The sequence below is a fragment of the Leptosomus discolor genome, chromosome 26 (assembly GCF_034619465.1).
Source record: "Leptosomus discolor isolate bLepDis1 chromosome 26, bLepDis1.hap2, whole genome shotgun sequence".
In the NCBI taxonomy this organism is placed as follows: domain Eukaryota; kingdom Metazoa; phylum Chordata; class Aves; order Leptosomiformes; family Leptosomidae; genus Leptosomus; species Leptosomus discolor.
This window is the reverse complement of record NC_141416.1, coordinates 4,763,431-4,780,797: the sequence shown is the minus strand read 5'-3', so window position 1 is coordinate 4,780,797 and position 17,367 is coordinate 4,763,431.

The window sequence follows — 17,367 nt, the reverse complement described above, 5'->3', positions numbered from 1 at the left end:
GCTTTACCTCTACATTTTGGGCTCTACCACTAGGTCTTGATCTTTACCTCTAGATTTTGGACTTTACCTCTAGATGTCGGGTTTTACATCTAGATGTTTTCCTTTACATTTCGATGTTGGGCCTTATCTCTAGATTTTGGGTTTTAAATCTATATATTTGGCTTTTCCTATATTAGTTGGGCTTTACCTCTACATTTTGGGCTCTACCACTAGGTCTTGATCTTTACCTCTAGATTTTGGACTTTACCTCTAGATGTTGGGCTTTACCTCTAGATATCTGGCTTTACGTCTAGATGTTGGTCTTTACCTCTAGATTTTGGGCTCTACCACTAGGTCTTGGGCTTTACGTCTAGATTTTGGACTTTACCTCTAGAAGTTAGGCTTTAGATCTAGAAGTTGGGCTTTACATCTAGATTTTGGGCTTTACGTCTCGATATTGAACTTTACCTCCAGATTTTGGGATTTAAATCTATATATTTGGCTTTTCCTCTAGATGTTGGTCTTTACCTCTAGATGTCGGGTTTTACATCTAGATGTTTTGCTTTACATTTAGATGTTGGGCTTTATCGCTAGATTTTGGGTTTTAAATCTATATATTTGGCTTTTCCTCTAGATGTTGGGCTTTACCTCTAGATATCTGGCTTTACGCCTAGATGTTGGGCTTTACCTCTAGATTTTGGGGTTTAAATCTATATATTTGGCTTTTCCTCTAGATGTTGGGCTTTACTCCTAGATATCTGGCTTTACCTCTAGATGTTGGGCTTTACCTCTAGATTTTGGGTTTTCCATCTGGATTTTTGGCTTCTCTCTAGAATCTGGGCTTTACCTCCAGACTTGGGCTTTACCTCTAGATGTTAGGCTTTACCTCTAGATGTTGGGCTTTAGATCTAGAAGTTGGGCTTTACATCTAGATTTTGGTCTTTACGTCTAGATATCGGGCTTTACCTCTAGATTTTGGGTTTTAAATCTATATATTTGGCTTTTCCTCTAGATGTTGGGCTTTACCCCTAGATATTTGGCTTTACCTCAAGATGTTGGGTTTTACCTCTAGATTATGGTCTTTAAGTCTAGATATTGGACTTTACCTCTAGATGTAGGGTTTTACATCTAGATGTTTTGCTTTACATTTAGATGTTGGTCTTTATCTCTAGATGTTGGTTTATACCTCTATATGTTGTGCTTCACCTCTAGATGTTAGGCTTTACCTCTAGATGTTGCGATTACATCTAGATGTTGGACTTTATCTCTAGAATTTGGGCTATACCTCTATATGTTGGGCTTTAACTCTAGAGTTTGGGTTTTACAGCTAGATGTTTGCCTTTACCTCTGTAAGTTGGGCTTTACTTGCAGACATTGGGCTGTAGGACTAGATGATGGGCTTTACCTCTAGAAGTTGGGATTTACATCTAGATTTTGGGCTTTACCTCTAAATGATGCACTTAAACTCTAAATATTGGGCTTTACCTCTCGATGTTGGGCTTTAGAATTAGAAATTGTGCTCTACATCTATATATTTGGGCTTTAGATCTAGAAGTTGGGCTTTACATCTAGATATTGGTCTTTACGTCTAGATATTGGGCTTTACCTCTAGATTTTGGGTTTTAAATCTATATATTTGGCTTTTCCTATAGATGTTGGGCTTTACCCCTAGATATCTGGCTTTACCTCTAGATGTTGGGCTTTACCTCTAGGTTTTGGGTTTTCCATCTGGATTTTTGGCTTCTCTCTAGAATCTGGGCTGTACCTCCAGACGTTGGCCTTTACCTCAAGATGTTGGGTTTTACCTCTAGATGTTGGTCTTTAAGTCTAGATATCGGACTTTACCTCTAGATGTCGGGTTTTACATCTAGATGTTTTCCTTTACATTTCGATGTTGGGCCTTATCTCTAGATTTTGGGTTTTAAATCTATATATTTGGCTTTTCCTATATTAGTTGGGCTTTACCTCTACATTTTGGGCTCTACCACTAGGTCTTGATCTTTACCTCTAGATTTTGGACTTTACCTCTAGATGTTGGGCTTTACCTCTAGATATCTGGCTTTACGTCTAGATGTTGGTCTTTACCTCTAGATTTTGGGCTCTACCACTAGGTCTTGGGCTTTACGTCTAGATTTTGGACTTTACCTCTAGAAGTTAGGCTTTAGATCTAGAAGTTGGGCTTTACATCTAGATTTTGGGCTTTACGTCTCGATATTGAACTTTACCTCCAGATTTTGGGATTTAAATCTATATATTTGGCTTTTCCTCTAGATGTTGGTCTTTACATCTAGATGTCGGGTTTTACATCTAGATGTTTTGCTTTACATTTAGATGTTGGGCTTTATCACTAGATTTTAGGTTTTAAATCTATATATTTGGCTTTTCCTATAGATGTTGGGCTTTACCTCCAGATATATGGCTTTACTTCTCGATGTGTGGCTTTACCTCTAGATTTTGGATTTACCTCTAGAAGTTGGGCTTTACCTCTAGACTTTGGCTTTACCTCAAGACGTTCAACTTTAACTCTAGATGTTGGGCTTGACCTCTGTATTTTGGGCTTTACTTCTAGATATTGGGCTTTACCTCTAGATTTTGGGTTTTAAATCTATATATTTGTCTTTACCTGAAGACGTAGGGCTTTAACTCTAGATGTTGAGCTTTACCTCTAGATTTTGGGCCTTACCTCTAGAAGTTGGGGTTTATATCTATATGTTTGGCTTTAACTGTAGATGTCGGGCCTTAACACTTGATTTTGGAATTCACCTCTAGATGTTAGGCTTTACCTCTAGATGTTGGGCTTTAGATCTAGAAGTTGGGCTTTACATCTAGAGTTTGGGCTTTACGTCTAGATATTGGGCTTTACCTCTAGATTTTGGGTTTTAAATCTATATATTTGGCTTTTCCTCTAGATGTTGGGCTTTACCCCTAGATATCTGGCTTTACGTCTAGATGTTGGGCTTTACCTCTAGATATTGGGTTTTCCATCTGGATTTTTGGCTTCTCTCTAGAATCTGGGCTGTACCTCCAGACGTTGGGCTTTACCTCAAGATGTTGGGTTTTACCTCTAGATGTTGGTCTTTAAGTCTAGATATCAGACTTTACCTCTAGATGTCGGGTTTTACATCTAGATGTTTTGCTTTACATTTAGATGTTGGGCCTTATCTCTAGATTTTGGGTTTTAAATCTATATATTTGGCTTTTCCTATATTAGTTGGGCTTTACCTCTACATTTTGGGCTCTACCACTAGGTCTTGATCTTTACCTCTAGATTTTGGACTTTACCTCTGGATTTTGGGCTTTACCTCTAGATATCTGGCTTTACGTCTAGATGTTGGTCTTTACCTCTAGATGTTGGTCTTTACCTCTAGATTTTGGGCTCTACCACTAGGTCTTGGGCTTTACGTCTAGATTTTGGACTTTACCTCTAGAATTTAGGCTTTAGATCTAGAAGTTGGGCTTTACATCTAGATTTTGGGCTTTACGTCTCGATATTGAACTTTACCTCCAGATTTTGGGATTTAAATCTATATATTTGGCTTTTCCTCTAGACGTTGGTCTTTACCTCTAGATGTCGGGTTTTACATCTAGATGTTTTGCTTTACATTTAGATGTTGGGCTTTATCACTAGATTTTAGGTTTTAAATCTGTATATTTGGCTTTTCCTCTAGATGTTGGTCTTTACCTCTAGATGTCGGGTTTTACATCTAGATGTTTTCCTTTACATTTAGATGTTGGGCTTTTTCGCTAGATTTTAGGTTTTAAATCTATATATTTGGCTTTTCCTATAGATGTTGGGCTTTACCTCCAGATATATGGCTTTACTTCTAGATGTGTGGCTTTACCTCTAGATTTTGGATTTACCTCTAGAAGTTGGGCTTTACCTCTAGACTTTGGCTTTACCTCAAGACGTTCAACTTTAACTCTAGATGTTGGGCTTGACCTCTGTATTTTGGGCTTTACTTCTAGATATTGGGCTTTACCTCTAGATTTTGGGTTTTAAATCTATATATTTGTCTTTACCTGAAGACGTAGGGCTTTAACTCTAGATGTTGAGCTTTACCTCTAGATTTTGGGCCTTACCTCTAGAAGTTGGGGTTTATATCTATATGTTTGGCTTTAACTGTAGATGTCGGGCCTTAACACTTGATTTTGGAATTCACCTCTAGATGTTAGGCTTTACCTCTAGATGTTGGGCTTTAGATCTAGAAGTTGGGCTTTACATCTAGAGTTTGGGCTTTACGTCTAGATATTGGGCTTTACCTCTAGATTTTGGGTTTTAAATCTCTATATTTGTCTTTACCTCAAGACGTTGGGCTTTAACTCTAGATGTTGAGCTTTACCTCTAGATTTTAAGCCTTACCTCTAGAAGTTGGGGTTTATATCTATATGTTTGGCTTTAGCTGTAGATGTCGGGCCTTAACACTTGATTTTGGAATTCACCTCTAGATGTTAGGCTTTACCTCTAGATGTTGGGCTTTAGATCTAGAAGTTGGGCTTTACATCTAGAGTTTGGGCTTTACGTCTAGATATTGGGCTTTACCTCTAGATTTTGGGTTTTAAATCTATATATTTGGCTTTTCCTCTTGATGTTGGGCTTTATCCCTAGATATCTGGCTTTACGTCTAGATGTTGGGCTTTACCTCTAGATTTTGGGCTCTACCACTAGGTCTTGGGCTTTACCTCTAGATTTTGGTCTTTAAGTCTAGATATTGGTCTTTACCTCTAGATTTTGGGTTTTAAATCTATATATTTGGCTTTTCCTCTAGATGTTGGGCTTTACCTCTAGATATCTGGCTTTACGTCTAGATGTTGGGCTTTACCTCTAGATTTTGGGCTCTACCACTAGATCTTGGGCTTTACCTCTAGATTTTGGACTTTACGTCTAGAAGTTAGGCTTTAGATCTAGAAGTTGGGCTTTACATCTAGAAGTTGGGCTTTACGTCTCGATATTGGACTTTACCTCTAGATTTTGGGATTTAAATATATATATTTGACTTTTCCTCTAGATGTTGGGCTTTACCCCTAGATATCTGGCTTTACCTCTAGATGTTGGGCTTTACCTCTAGGTTTTGGGTTTTCCATCTGGATTTTTGGCTTCTCTCTAGAATCTGGGCTTTACCTCAGACGGTTGGCTTTACCTCAAGATGTTGGGTTTTACCTCTAGATGTTGGTCTTTAAGTCTAGATATCGGACTTTACCTCTAGATGTCGGGTTTTACATCTAGATGTTTTGCTTTACATTTAGATGTTGGGCCTTATCTCTAGATTTTGGGTTTTAAATCTATATATTTGGCTTTTCCTATATTAGTTGGTCTTTACCTCTACATTTTGGGCTCTACCACTAGGTCTTGATCTTTACCTCTAGATTTTGGACTTTACCTCTAGATGTTGGGCTTTACCTCTACATATCTGGCTTTACGTCTAGATGTTGGTCTTTACCTCTAGATTTTGGGCTCTACCACTAGGTCTTGGGCTTTACGTCTAGATTTTGGACTTTACCTCTAGAAGTTAGGCTTTAGATCTAGAAGTTGGGCTTTACATCTAGATTTTGGGCTTTACGTCTCGATATTGAACTTTACCTCCAGATTTTGGGATTTAAATCTATATATTTGGCTTTTCCTATAGATGTTGGGCTTTACCTCCAGATATATGGCTTTACTTCTAGATGTGTGGCTTTACCTCTAGATTTTGGATTTACCTCTAGAAGTTGGGCTTTACCTCTAGACTTTGGCTTTACCTCAAGACGTTCAACTTTAACTCTAGATGTTGGGCTTGACCTCTGTATTTTGGGCTTTACTTCTAGATATTGGGCTTTACCTCTAGATTTTGGGTTTTAAATCTATATATTTGTCTTTACCTGAAGACGTAGGGCTTTAACTCTAGATGTTGAGCTTTACCTCTAGATTTTGGGCCTTACCTCTAGAAGTTGGGGTTTATATCTATATGTTTGGCTTTAACTGTAGATGTCGGGCCTTAACACTTGATTTTGGAATTCACCTCTAGATGTTAGGCTTTACCTCTAGATGTTGGGCTTTAGATCTAGAAGTTGGGCTTTACATCTAGAGTTTGGGCTTTACGTCTAGATATTGGGCTTTACCTCTAGATTTTGGGTTTTAAATCTATATATTTGGCTTTTCCTCTAGATGTTGGGCTTTAACTCTAGATGTTGAGCTTTACCTCTAGATTTTGGGCCTTACCTCTAGAAGTTGGGGTTTATATCTATATGTTTGGCTTTAGCTGTATATGTCGGGCCTTAACACTTGATTTTTTAATTCACCTCTAGATGTTAGGCTTTACCTCTAGATGTTGGGCTTTAGATCTAGAAGTTGGGCTTTACATCTAGAGTTTGGGCTTTACGTCTAGATATTGGGCTTTACCTCTAGATTTTGGGTTTTAAATCTATATATTTGGCTTTTCCTCTAGATGTTGGGCTTTATCCCTAGATATCTGGCTTTACGTCTAGATGTTGGGCTTTACCTCTAGATTTTGGGCTCTACCACTAGGTCTTGGGCTTTACCTCTAGATTTTGGTCTTTAAGTCTAGATATTGGTCTTTACCTCTAGATTTTGGGTTTTAAATCTATATATTTGGCTTTTCCTCAAGATGTTGGGCTTTATCCCTAGATATCTGGCTTTACGTCTAGATGTTGGGCTTTACCTCTAGATTTTGGGCTCTACCACTAGGTCTTGGGCTTTTCCTCTAGATTTTGGACTTTACCACTAGAAGTTAGGCTTTAGATCTAGAAGTTGGGCTTTACATCTAGATTTTGGGCTTTACGTCTAGATATTGGGCTTTACCTCTAGTTTTTGGGTTTTAAATCTATATCTTTGGCTTTTCCTCTAGATGTTGGGCTTTACCTCTAGATATCTGGCTTTACGTCTAGATGTTGGGCTTTACCTCTAGATTTTGGGCTCTACCACTAGATCTTGGGCTTTACCTCTAGATTTTGGACTTTACGTCTAGAAGTTAGGCTTTAGATCTAGAAGTTGGGCTTTACATCTAGAAGTTGGGCTTTACGTCTCGATATTGGACTTTACCTCTAGATTTTGGGATTTAAATATATATATTTGACTTTTCCTCTAGATGTTGGGCTTTACCCCTAGATATCTGGCTTTACCTCTAGATGATGGGCTTTACCTCTAGATTTTGGGTTTTCCATCTGGATTTTTGGCTTCTCTCTAGAATCTGGGCTTTACCTCAGACGTTGGGCTTTACCTCAAGATGTTGGCTTTTACCTCTAGATGTTGGTCTTTTAGTCTAGATATTGGACTTTACCTCTAGATGTCGGGTTTTACATCTAGATGTTTTGCTTTACATTTAGATGTTGGGCTTTATCTCTAGATTTTGGGTTTTAAATCTATATATTTGGCTTTTCCTCTAGATGTTGGGCTTTACCTCTAGATATCTGGCTTTACGTCTAGATGTTGCGCTTTACCTCTAGATTTTGGACTTTACCTCTAGAAGTTGGGCTTTACCTCTAGACTTTGGCTTTACCTCAAGACGTTCAACTTTAACTCTGGATGTTGGGCTTTACCTCTAGATTTTGGGCTTTACGTCTAGATATTGGGCTTTACCTCTAGATTTTGGGTTTTAAATCTATATATTTGGCTTTTCCTCTAGATGTTGGGCTTTACTCCTAGATATCCGGCTTTACCTCTAGATGTTGGGCTTTACCTCTAGATTTTGGGTTTTCCATCTGGATTTTTGGCTTCTCTCTAGAATCTGGGCTTTACCTCCAGACGTTGGGCTTTACCTCTAGATGTTGGGTTTTACATCTAGATGTTTGCCTTTACCTCTGTAATTTATGCTTTACCTGCATACATTGGGCTGTAGGACTAGATGATGGTCTTTACCTCTAGAAGTTGGGCTTTACATCTAGATTTTGGGCTTTACCTCTAAATGATGCGCTTAAATTCTAAATATTTGGTTTACCTCTAGATGTTGGGCTTTAGATTTAGAAGTTGGGCTTTAAATCTAGAAATTGGGCTTCATATCTAGATTTTGGTATTTACGTCTAGAGATCGGGCTTTACGTCTAGATATTGGGTTTTAAATCTATATATTTAGATTTTCCTCTAGATGTTGGGCTTTACCTCTAGATATCTGTCTTTACCTCTAGATGTTGGGCTTTACCTCTAGATTTTCGGCTCTACATCTAGGTGTTGGGCTTTGCCTCTAGAATTTAGACTTTTTCTCTAGAAGTTGGGCTTTACGTCTAGATATTGGGCTTTACCTCTAGATTTTGGGTTTTAAATCTATATATTTGTCTTTACCTGAAGACGTAGGGCTTTAACTCTAGATGTTGAGCTTTACCTCTAGATTTTGGGCCTTACGTCTAGAAGTTGGGGTTTACATCTATATGTTTGGCTTTAACTGTAGATGTCGGGCCTTAACACTTGATTTTGGAATTCACCTCTAGATGTTAGGCTTTACCTGTAGATGTTGGGCTTTAGATCTAGAAGTTCGGCTTTACATCTAGATTTTGGGCTTTATGTCTAGATATTGGTCTTTACCTCTAGATTTTGGGTTTTAAATCTATATATTTGGCTTTTCCTCTAGATGTTGGGCTTTACCCCTAGATATTTGGCTTTACCTCAAGATGTTGGGTTTTACCTCTAGATGTTGGTCTTTAAGTCTAGATATCGGATTTTACCTCTAGATGTCGGGTTTTACATCTAGATGTTTTCCTTTACATTTCGATGTTGGGCCTTATCTCTAGATTTTGGGTTTTAAATCTATATATTTGGCTTTTCCTATATTAGTTGGGCTTTACCTCTACATTTTGGGCTCTACCACTAGGTCTTGATCTTTACCTCTAGATTTTGGACTTTACCTCTAGATGTTGGGCTTTACCTCTAGATATCTGGCTTTACGTCTAGATGTTGGTCTTTACCTCTAGATTTTGGGCTCTACCACTAGGTCTTGGGCTTTACGTCTAGATTTTGGACTTTACCTCTAGAAGTTAGGCTTTAGATCTAGAAGTTGGGCTTTACATCTAGATTTTGGGCTTTACGTCTCGATATTGAACTTTACCTCCAGATTTTGGGATTTAAATCTATATATTTGGCTTTTCCTCTAGATGTTGGTCTTTACATCTAGATGTCGGGTTTTACATCTAGATGTTTTGCTTTACATTTAGATGTTGGGCTTTATCACTAGATTTTAGGTTTTAAATCTATATATTTGGCTTTTCCTATAGATGTTGGGCTTTACCTCCAGATATATGGCTTTACTTCTCGATGTGTGGCTTTACCTCTAGATTTTGGATTTACCTCTAGAAGTTGGGCTTTACCTCTAGACTTTGGCTTTACCTCAAGACGTTCAACTTTAACTCTAGATGTTGGGCTTGACCTCTGTATTTTGGGCTTTACTTCTAGATATTGGGCTTTACCTCTAGATTTTGGGTTTTAAATCTATATATTTGTCTTTACCTGAAGACGTAGGGCTTTAACTCTAGATGTTGAGCTTTACCTCTAGATTTTGGGCCTTACCTCTAGAAGTTGGGGTTTATATCTATATGTTTGGCTTTAACTGTAGATGTCGGGCCTTAACACTTGATTTTGGAATTCACCTCTAGATGTTAGGCTTTACCTCTAGATGTTGGGCTTTAGATCTAGAAGTTGGGCTTTACATCTAGAGTTTGGGCTTTACGTCTAGATATTGGGCTTTACCTCTAGATTTTGGGTTTTAAATCTATATATTTGGCTTTTCCTCTAGATGTTGGGCTTTACCCCTAGATATCTGGCTTTACGTCTAGATGTTGGGCTTTACCTCTAGATATTGGGTTTTCCATCTGGATTTTTGGCTTCTCTCTAGAATCTGGGCTGTACCTCCAGACGTTGGGCTTTACCTCAAGATGTTGGGTTTTACCTCTAGATGTTGGTCTTTAAGTCTAGATATCAGACTTTACCTCTAGATGTCGGGTTTTACATCTAGATGTTTTGCTTTACATTTAGATGTTGGGCCTTATCTCTAGATTTTGGGTTTTAAATCTATATATTTGGCTTTTCCTATATTAGTTGGGCTTTACCTCTACATTTTGGGCTCTACCACTAGGTCTTGATCTTTACCTCTAGATTTTGGACTTTACCTCTGGATTTTGGGCTTTACCTCTAGATATCTGGCTTTACGTCTAGATGTTGGTCTTTACCTCTAGATGTTGGTCTTTACCTCTAGATTTTGGGCTCTACCACTAGGTCTTGGGCTTTACGTCTAGATTTTGGACTTTTCCTCTAGAATTTAGGCTTTAGATCTAGAAGTTGGGCTTTACATCTAGATTTTGGGCTTTACGTCTCGATATTGAACTTTACCTCCAGATTTTGGGATTTAAATCTATATATTTGGCTTTTCCTCTAGACGTTGGTCTTTACCTCTAGATGTCGGGTTTTACATCTAGATGTTTTGCTTTACATTTAGATGTTGGGCTTTATCACTAGATTTTAGGTTTTAAATCTGTATATTTGGCTTTTCCTCTAGATGTTGGTCTTTACCTCTAGATGTCGGGTTTTACATCTAGATGTTTTCCTTTACATTTAGATGTTGGGCTTTTTCGCTAGATTTTAGGTTTTAAATCTATATATTTGGCTTTTCCTATAGATGTTGGGCTTTACCTCCAGATATATGGCTTTACTTCTAGATGTGTGGCTTTACCTCTAGATTTTGGATTTACCTCTAGAAGTTGGGCTTTACCTCTAGACTTTGGCTTTACCTCAAGACGTTCAACTTTAACTCTAGATGTTGGGCTTGACCTCTGTATTTTGGGCTTTACTTCTAGATATTGGGCTTTACCTCTAGATTTTGGGTTTTAAATCTATATATTTGTCTTTACCTGAAGACGTAGGGCTTTAACTCTAGATGTTGAGCTTTACCTCTAGATTTTGGGCCTTACCTCTAGAAGTTGGGGTTTATATCTATATGTTTGGCTTTAACTGTAGATGTCGGGCCTTAACACTTGATTTTGGAATTCACCTCTAGATGTTAGGCTTTACCTCTAGATGTTGGGCTTTAGATCTAGAAGTTGGGCTTTACATCTAGAGTTTGGGCTTTACGTCTAGATATTGGGCTTTACCTCTAGATTTTGGGTTTTAAATCTCTATATTTGTCTTTACCTCAAGACGTTGGGCTTTAACTCTAGATGTTGAGCTTTACCTCTAGATTTTAAGCCTTACCTCTAGAAGTTGGGGTTTATATCTATATGTTTGGCTTTAGCTGTAGATGTCGGGCCTTAACACTTGATTTTGGAATTCACCTCTAGATGTTAGGCTTTACCTCTAGATGTTGGGCTTTAGATCTAGAAGTTGGGCTTTACATCTAGAGTTTGGGCTTTACGTCTAGATATTGGGCTTTACCTCTAGATTTTGGGTTTTAAATCTATATATTTGGCTTTTCCTCTTGATGTTGGGCTTTATCCCTAGATATCTGGCTTTACGTCTAGATGTTGGGCTTTACCTCTAGATTTTGGGCTCTACCACTAGGTCTTGGGCTTTACCTCTAGATTTTGGTCTTTAAGTCTAGATATTGGTCTTTACCTCTAGATTTTGGGTTTTAAATCTATATATTTGGCTTTTCCTCTAGATGTTGGGCTTTACCTCTAGATATCTGGCTTTACGTCTAGATGTTGGGCTTTACCTCTAGATTTTGGGCTCTACCACTAGGTCTTGGGCTTTTCCTCTAGATTTTGGACTTTACCACTAGAAGTTAGGCTTTAGATCTAGAAGTTGGGCTTTACATCTAGATTTTGGGCTTTACGTCTAGATATTGGGCTTTACCTCTAGTTTTTGGGTTTTAAATCTATATTTTTGGCTTTTCCTCTAGATGTTGGGCTTTACCTCTAGATATCTGGCTTTACGTCTAGATGTTGGGCTTTACCTCTAGATTTTGGGCTCTACCACTAGATCTTGGGCTTTACCTCTAGATTTTGGACTTTACGTCTAGAAGTTAGGCTTTAGATCTAGAAGTTGGGCTTTACATCTAGAAGTTGGGCTTTACGTCTCGATATTGGACTTTACCTCTAGATTTTGGGATTTAAATATATATATTTGACTTTTCCTCTAGATGTTGGGCTTTACCCCTAGATATCTGGCTTTACCTCTAGATGTTGGGCTTTACCTCTAGGTTTTGGGTTTTCCATCTGGATTTTTGGCTTCTCTCTAGAATCTGGGCTTTACCTCAGACGGTTGGCTTTACCTCAAGATGTTGGGTTTTACCTCTAGATGTTGGTCTTTAAGTCTAGATATCGGACTTTACCTCTAGATGTCGGGTTTTACATCTAGATGTTTTGCTTTACATTTAGATGTTGGGCCTTATCTCTAGATTTTGGGTTTTAAATCTATATATTTGGCTTTTCCTATATTAGTTGGTCTTTACCTCTACATTTTGGGCTCTACCACTAGGTCTTGATCTTTACCTCTAGATTTTGGACTTTACCTCTAGATGTTGGGCTTTACCTCTACATATCTGGCTTTACGTCTAGATGTTGGTCTTTACCTCTAGATTTTGGGCTCTACCACTAGGTCTTGGGCTTTACGTCTAGATTTTGGACTTTACCTCTAGAAGTTAGGCTTTAGATCTAGAAGTTGGGCTTTACATCTAGATTTTGGGCTTTACGTCTCGATATTGAACTTTACCTCCAGATTTTGGGATTTAAATCTATATATTTGGCTTTTCCTATAGATGTTGGGCTTTACCTCCAGATATATGGCTTTACTTCTAGATGTGTGGCTTTACCTCTAGATTTTGGATTTACCTCTAGAAGTTGGGCTTTACCTCTAGACTTTGGCTTTACCTCAAGACGTTCAACTTTAACTCTAGATGTTGGGCTTGACCTCTGTATTTTGGGCTTTACTTCTAGATATTGGGCTTTACCTCTAGATTTTGGGTTTTAAATCTATATATTTGTCTTTACCTGAAGACGTAGGGCTTTAACTCTAGATGTTGAGCTTTACCTCTAGATTTTGGGCCTTACCTCTAGAAGTTGGGGTTTATATCTATATGTTTGGCTTTAACTGTAGATGTCGGGCCTTAACACTTGATTTTGGAATTCACCTCTAGATGTTAGGCTTTACCTCTAGATGTTGGGCTTTAGATCTAGAAGTTGGGCTTTACATCTAGAGTTTGGGCTTTACGTCTAGATATTGGGCTTTACCTCTAGATTTTGGGTTTTAAATCTATATATTTGGCTTTTCCTCTAGATGTTGGGCTTTAACTCTAGATGTTGAGCTTTACCTCTAGATTTTGGGCCTTACCTCTAGAAGTTGGGGTTTATATCTATATGTTTGGCTTTAGCTGTATATGTCGGGCCTTAACACTTGATTTTTTAATTCACCTCTAGATGTTAGGCTTTACCTCTAGATGTTGGGCTTTAGATCTAGAAGTTGGGCTTTACATCTAGAGTTTGGGCTTTACGTCTAGATATTGGGCTTTACCTCTAGATTTTGGGTTTTAAATCTATATATTTGGCTTTTCCTCTAGATGTTGGGCTTTATCCCTAGATATCTGGCTTTACGTCTAGATGTTGGGCTTTACCTCTAGATTTTGGGCTCTACCACTAGGTCTTGGGCTTTACCTCTAGATTTTGGTCTTTAAGTCTAGATATTGGTCTTTACCTCTAGATTTTGGGTTTTAAATCTATATATTTGGCTTTTCCTCAAGATGTTGGGCTTTATCCCTAGATATCTGGCTTTACGTCTAGATGTTGGGCTTTACCTCTAGATTTTGGGCTCTACCACTAGGTCTTGGGCTTTTCCTCTAGATTTTGGACTTTACCACTAGAAGTTAGGCTTTAGATCTAGAAGTTGGGCTTTACATCTAGATTTTGGGCTTTACGTCTAGATATTGGGCTTTACCTCTAGTTTTTGGGTTTTAAATCTATATCTTTGGCTTTTCCTCTAGATGTTGGGCTTTACCTCTAGATATCTGGCTTTACGTCTAGATGTTGGGCTTTACCTCTAGATTTTGGGCTCTACCACTAGATCTTGGGCTTTACCTCTAGATTTTGGACTTTACGTCTAGAAGTTAGGCTTTAGATCTAGAAGTTGGGCTTTACATCTAGAAGTTGGGCTTTACGTCTCGATATTGGACTTTACCTCTAGATTTTGGGATTTAAATCTATATATTTGACTTTTCCTCTAGATGTTGGGCTTTACCCCTAGATATCTGGCTTTACCTCTAGATGATGGGCTTTACCTCTAGATTTTGGGTTTTCCATCTGGATTTTTGGCTTCTCTCTAGAATCTGGGCTTTACCTCAGACGTTGGGCTTTACCTCAAGATGTTGGCTTTTACCTCTAGATGTTGGTCTTTTAGTCTAGATATTGGACTTTATCTCTAGATGTCGGGTTTTACATCTAGATGTTTTGCTTTACATTTAGATGTTGGGCTTTATCTCTAGATTTTGGGTTTTAAATCTATATATTTGGCTTTTCCTCTAGATGTTGGGCTTTACCTCTAGATATCTGGCTTTACGTCTAGATGTTGCGCTTTACCTCTAGATTTTGGACTTTACCTCTAGAAGTTGGGCTTTACCTCTAGACTTTGGCTTTACCTCAAGACGTTCAACTTTAACTCTGGATGTTGGGCTTTACCTCTAGATTTTGGGCTTTACGTCTAGATATTGGGCTTTACCTCTAGATTTTGGGTTTTAAATCTATATATTTGGCTTTTCCTCTAGATGTTGGGCTTTACTCCTAGATATCCGGCTTTACCTCTAGATGTTGGGCTTTACCTCTAGATTTTGGGTTTTCCATCTGGATTTTTGGCTTCTCTCTAGAATCTGGGCTTTACCTCCAGACGTTGGGCTTTACCTCTAGATGTTGGGTTTTACATCTAGATGTTTGCCTTTACCTCTGTAATTTATGCTTTACCTGCATACATTGGGCTGTAGGACTAGATGATGGTCTTTACCTCTAGAAGTTGGGCTTTACATCTAGATTTTGGGCTTTACCTCTAAATGATGCGCTTAAATTCTAAATATTTGGTTTACCTCTAGATGTTGGGCTTTAGATTTAGAAGTTGGGCTTTAAATCTAGAAATTGGGCTTCATATCTAGATTTTGGTATTTACGTCTAGAGATCGGGCTTTACGTCTAGATATTGGGTTTTAAATCTATATATTTAGATTTTCCTCTAGATGTTGGGCTTTACCTCTAGATATCTGTCTTTACCTCTAGATGTTGGGCTTTACCTCTAGATTTTCGGCTCTACATCTAGGTGTTGGGCTTTGCCTCTAGAATTTAGACTTTTTCTCTAGAAGTTGGGCTTTACGTCTAGATATTGGGCTTTACCTCTAGATTTTGGGTTTTAAATCTATATATTTGTCTTTACCTGAAGACGTAGGGCTTTAACTCTAGATGTTGAGCTTTACCTCTAGATTTTGGGCCTTACGTCTAGAAGTTGGGGTTTACATCTATATGTTTGGCTTTAACTGTAGATGTCGGGCCTTAACACTTGATTTTGGAATTCACCTCTAGATGTTAGGCTTTACCTGTAGATGTTGGGCTTTAGATCTAGAAGTTCGGCTTTACATCTAGATTTTGGGCTTTATGTCTAGATATTGGTCTTTACCTCTAGATTTTGGGTTTTAAATCTATATATTTGGCTTTTCCTCTAGATGTTGGGCTTTACCCCTAGATATTTGGCTTTACCTCAAGATGTTGGGTTTTACCTCTAGATGTTGGTCTTTAAGTCTAGATATCGGACTTTACCTCTAGATGTCGGGTTTTACATCTAGATGTTTTCCTTTACATTTCGATGTTGGGCCTTATCTCTAGATTTTGGGTTTTAAATCTATATATTTGGCTTTTCCTATATTAGTTGGGCTTTACCTCTACATTTTGGGCTCTACCACTAGGTCTTGATCTTTACCTCTAGATTTTGGACTTTACCTCTAGATGTTGGGCTTTACCTCTAGATATCTGGCTTTACGTCTAGATGTTGGTCTTTACCTCTAGATTTTGGGCTCTACCACTAGGTCTTGGGCTTTACGTCTAGATTTTGGACTTTACCTCTAGAAGTTAGGCTTTAGATCTAGAAGTTGGGCTTTACATCTAGATTTTGGGCTTTACGTCTCGATATTGAACTTTACCTCCAGATTTTGGGATTTAAATCTATATATTTGGCTTTTCCTCTAGATGTTGGTCTTTACCTCTAGATGTCGGGTTTTACATCTAGATGTTTTGCTTTACATTTAGATGTTGGGCTTTATCACTAGATTTTAGGTTTTAAATCTATATATTTGGCTTTTCCTATAGATGTTGGGCTTTACCTCCAGATATATGGCTTTACTTCTCGATGTGTGGCTTTACCTCTAGATTTTGGATTTACCTCTAGAAGTTGGGCTTTACCTCTAGACTTTGGCTTTACCTCAAGACGTTCAACTTTAACTCTAGATGTTGGGCTTGACCTCTGTATTTTGGGCTTTACTTCTAGATATTGGGCTTTACCTCTAGATTTTGGGTTTTAAATCTATATATTTGTCTTTACCTGAAGACGTAGGGCTTTAACTCTAGATGTTGAGCTTTACCTCTAGATTTTGGGCCTTACCTCTAGAAGTTGGGGTTTATATCTATATGTTTGGCTTTAACTGTAGATGTCGGGCCTTAACACTTGATTTTGGAATTCACCTCTAGATGTTAGGCTTTACCTCTAGATGTTGGGCTTTAGATCTAGAAGTTGGGCTTTACATCTAGAGTTTGGGCTTTACGTCTAGATATTGGGCTTTACCTCTAGATTTTGGGTTTTAAATCTATATATTTGGCTTTTCCTCTAGATGTTGGGCTTTACCCCTAGATATCTGGCTTTACGTCTAGATGTTGGGCTTTACCTCTAGATATTGGGTTTTCCATCTGGATTTTTGGCTTCTCTCTAGAATCTGGGCTGTACCTCCAGACGTTGGGCTTTACCTCAAGATGTTGGGTTTTACCTCTAGATGTTGGTCTTTAAGTCTAGATATCAGACTTTACCTCTAGATGTCGGGTTTTACATCTAGATGTTTTGCTTTACATTTAGATGTTGGGCCTTATCTCTAGATTTTGGGTTTTAAATCTATATATTTGGCTTTTCCTATATTAGTTGGGCTTTACCTCTACATTTTGGGCTCTACCACTAGGTCTTGATCTTTACCTCTAGATTTTGGACTTTACCTCTGGATTTTGGGCTTTACCTCTAGATATCTGGCTTTACGTCTAGATGTTGGTCTTTACCTCTAGATGTTGGTCTTTACCTCTAGATTTTGGGCTCTACCACTAGGTCTTGGGCTTTACGTCTAGATTTTGGACTTTACCTCTAGAATTTAGGCTTTAGATCTAGAAGTTGGGCTTTACATCTAGATTTTGGGCTTTACGTCTCGATATTGAACTTTACCTCCAGATTTTGGGATTTAAATCTATATATTTGG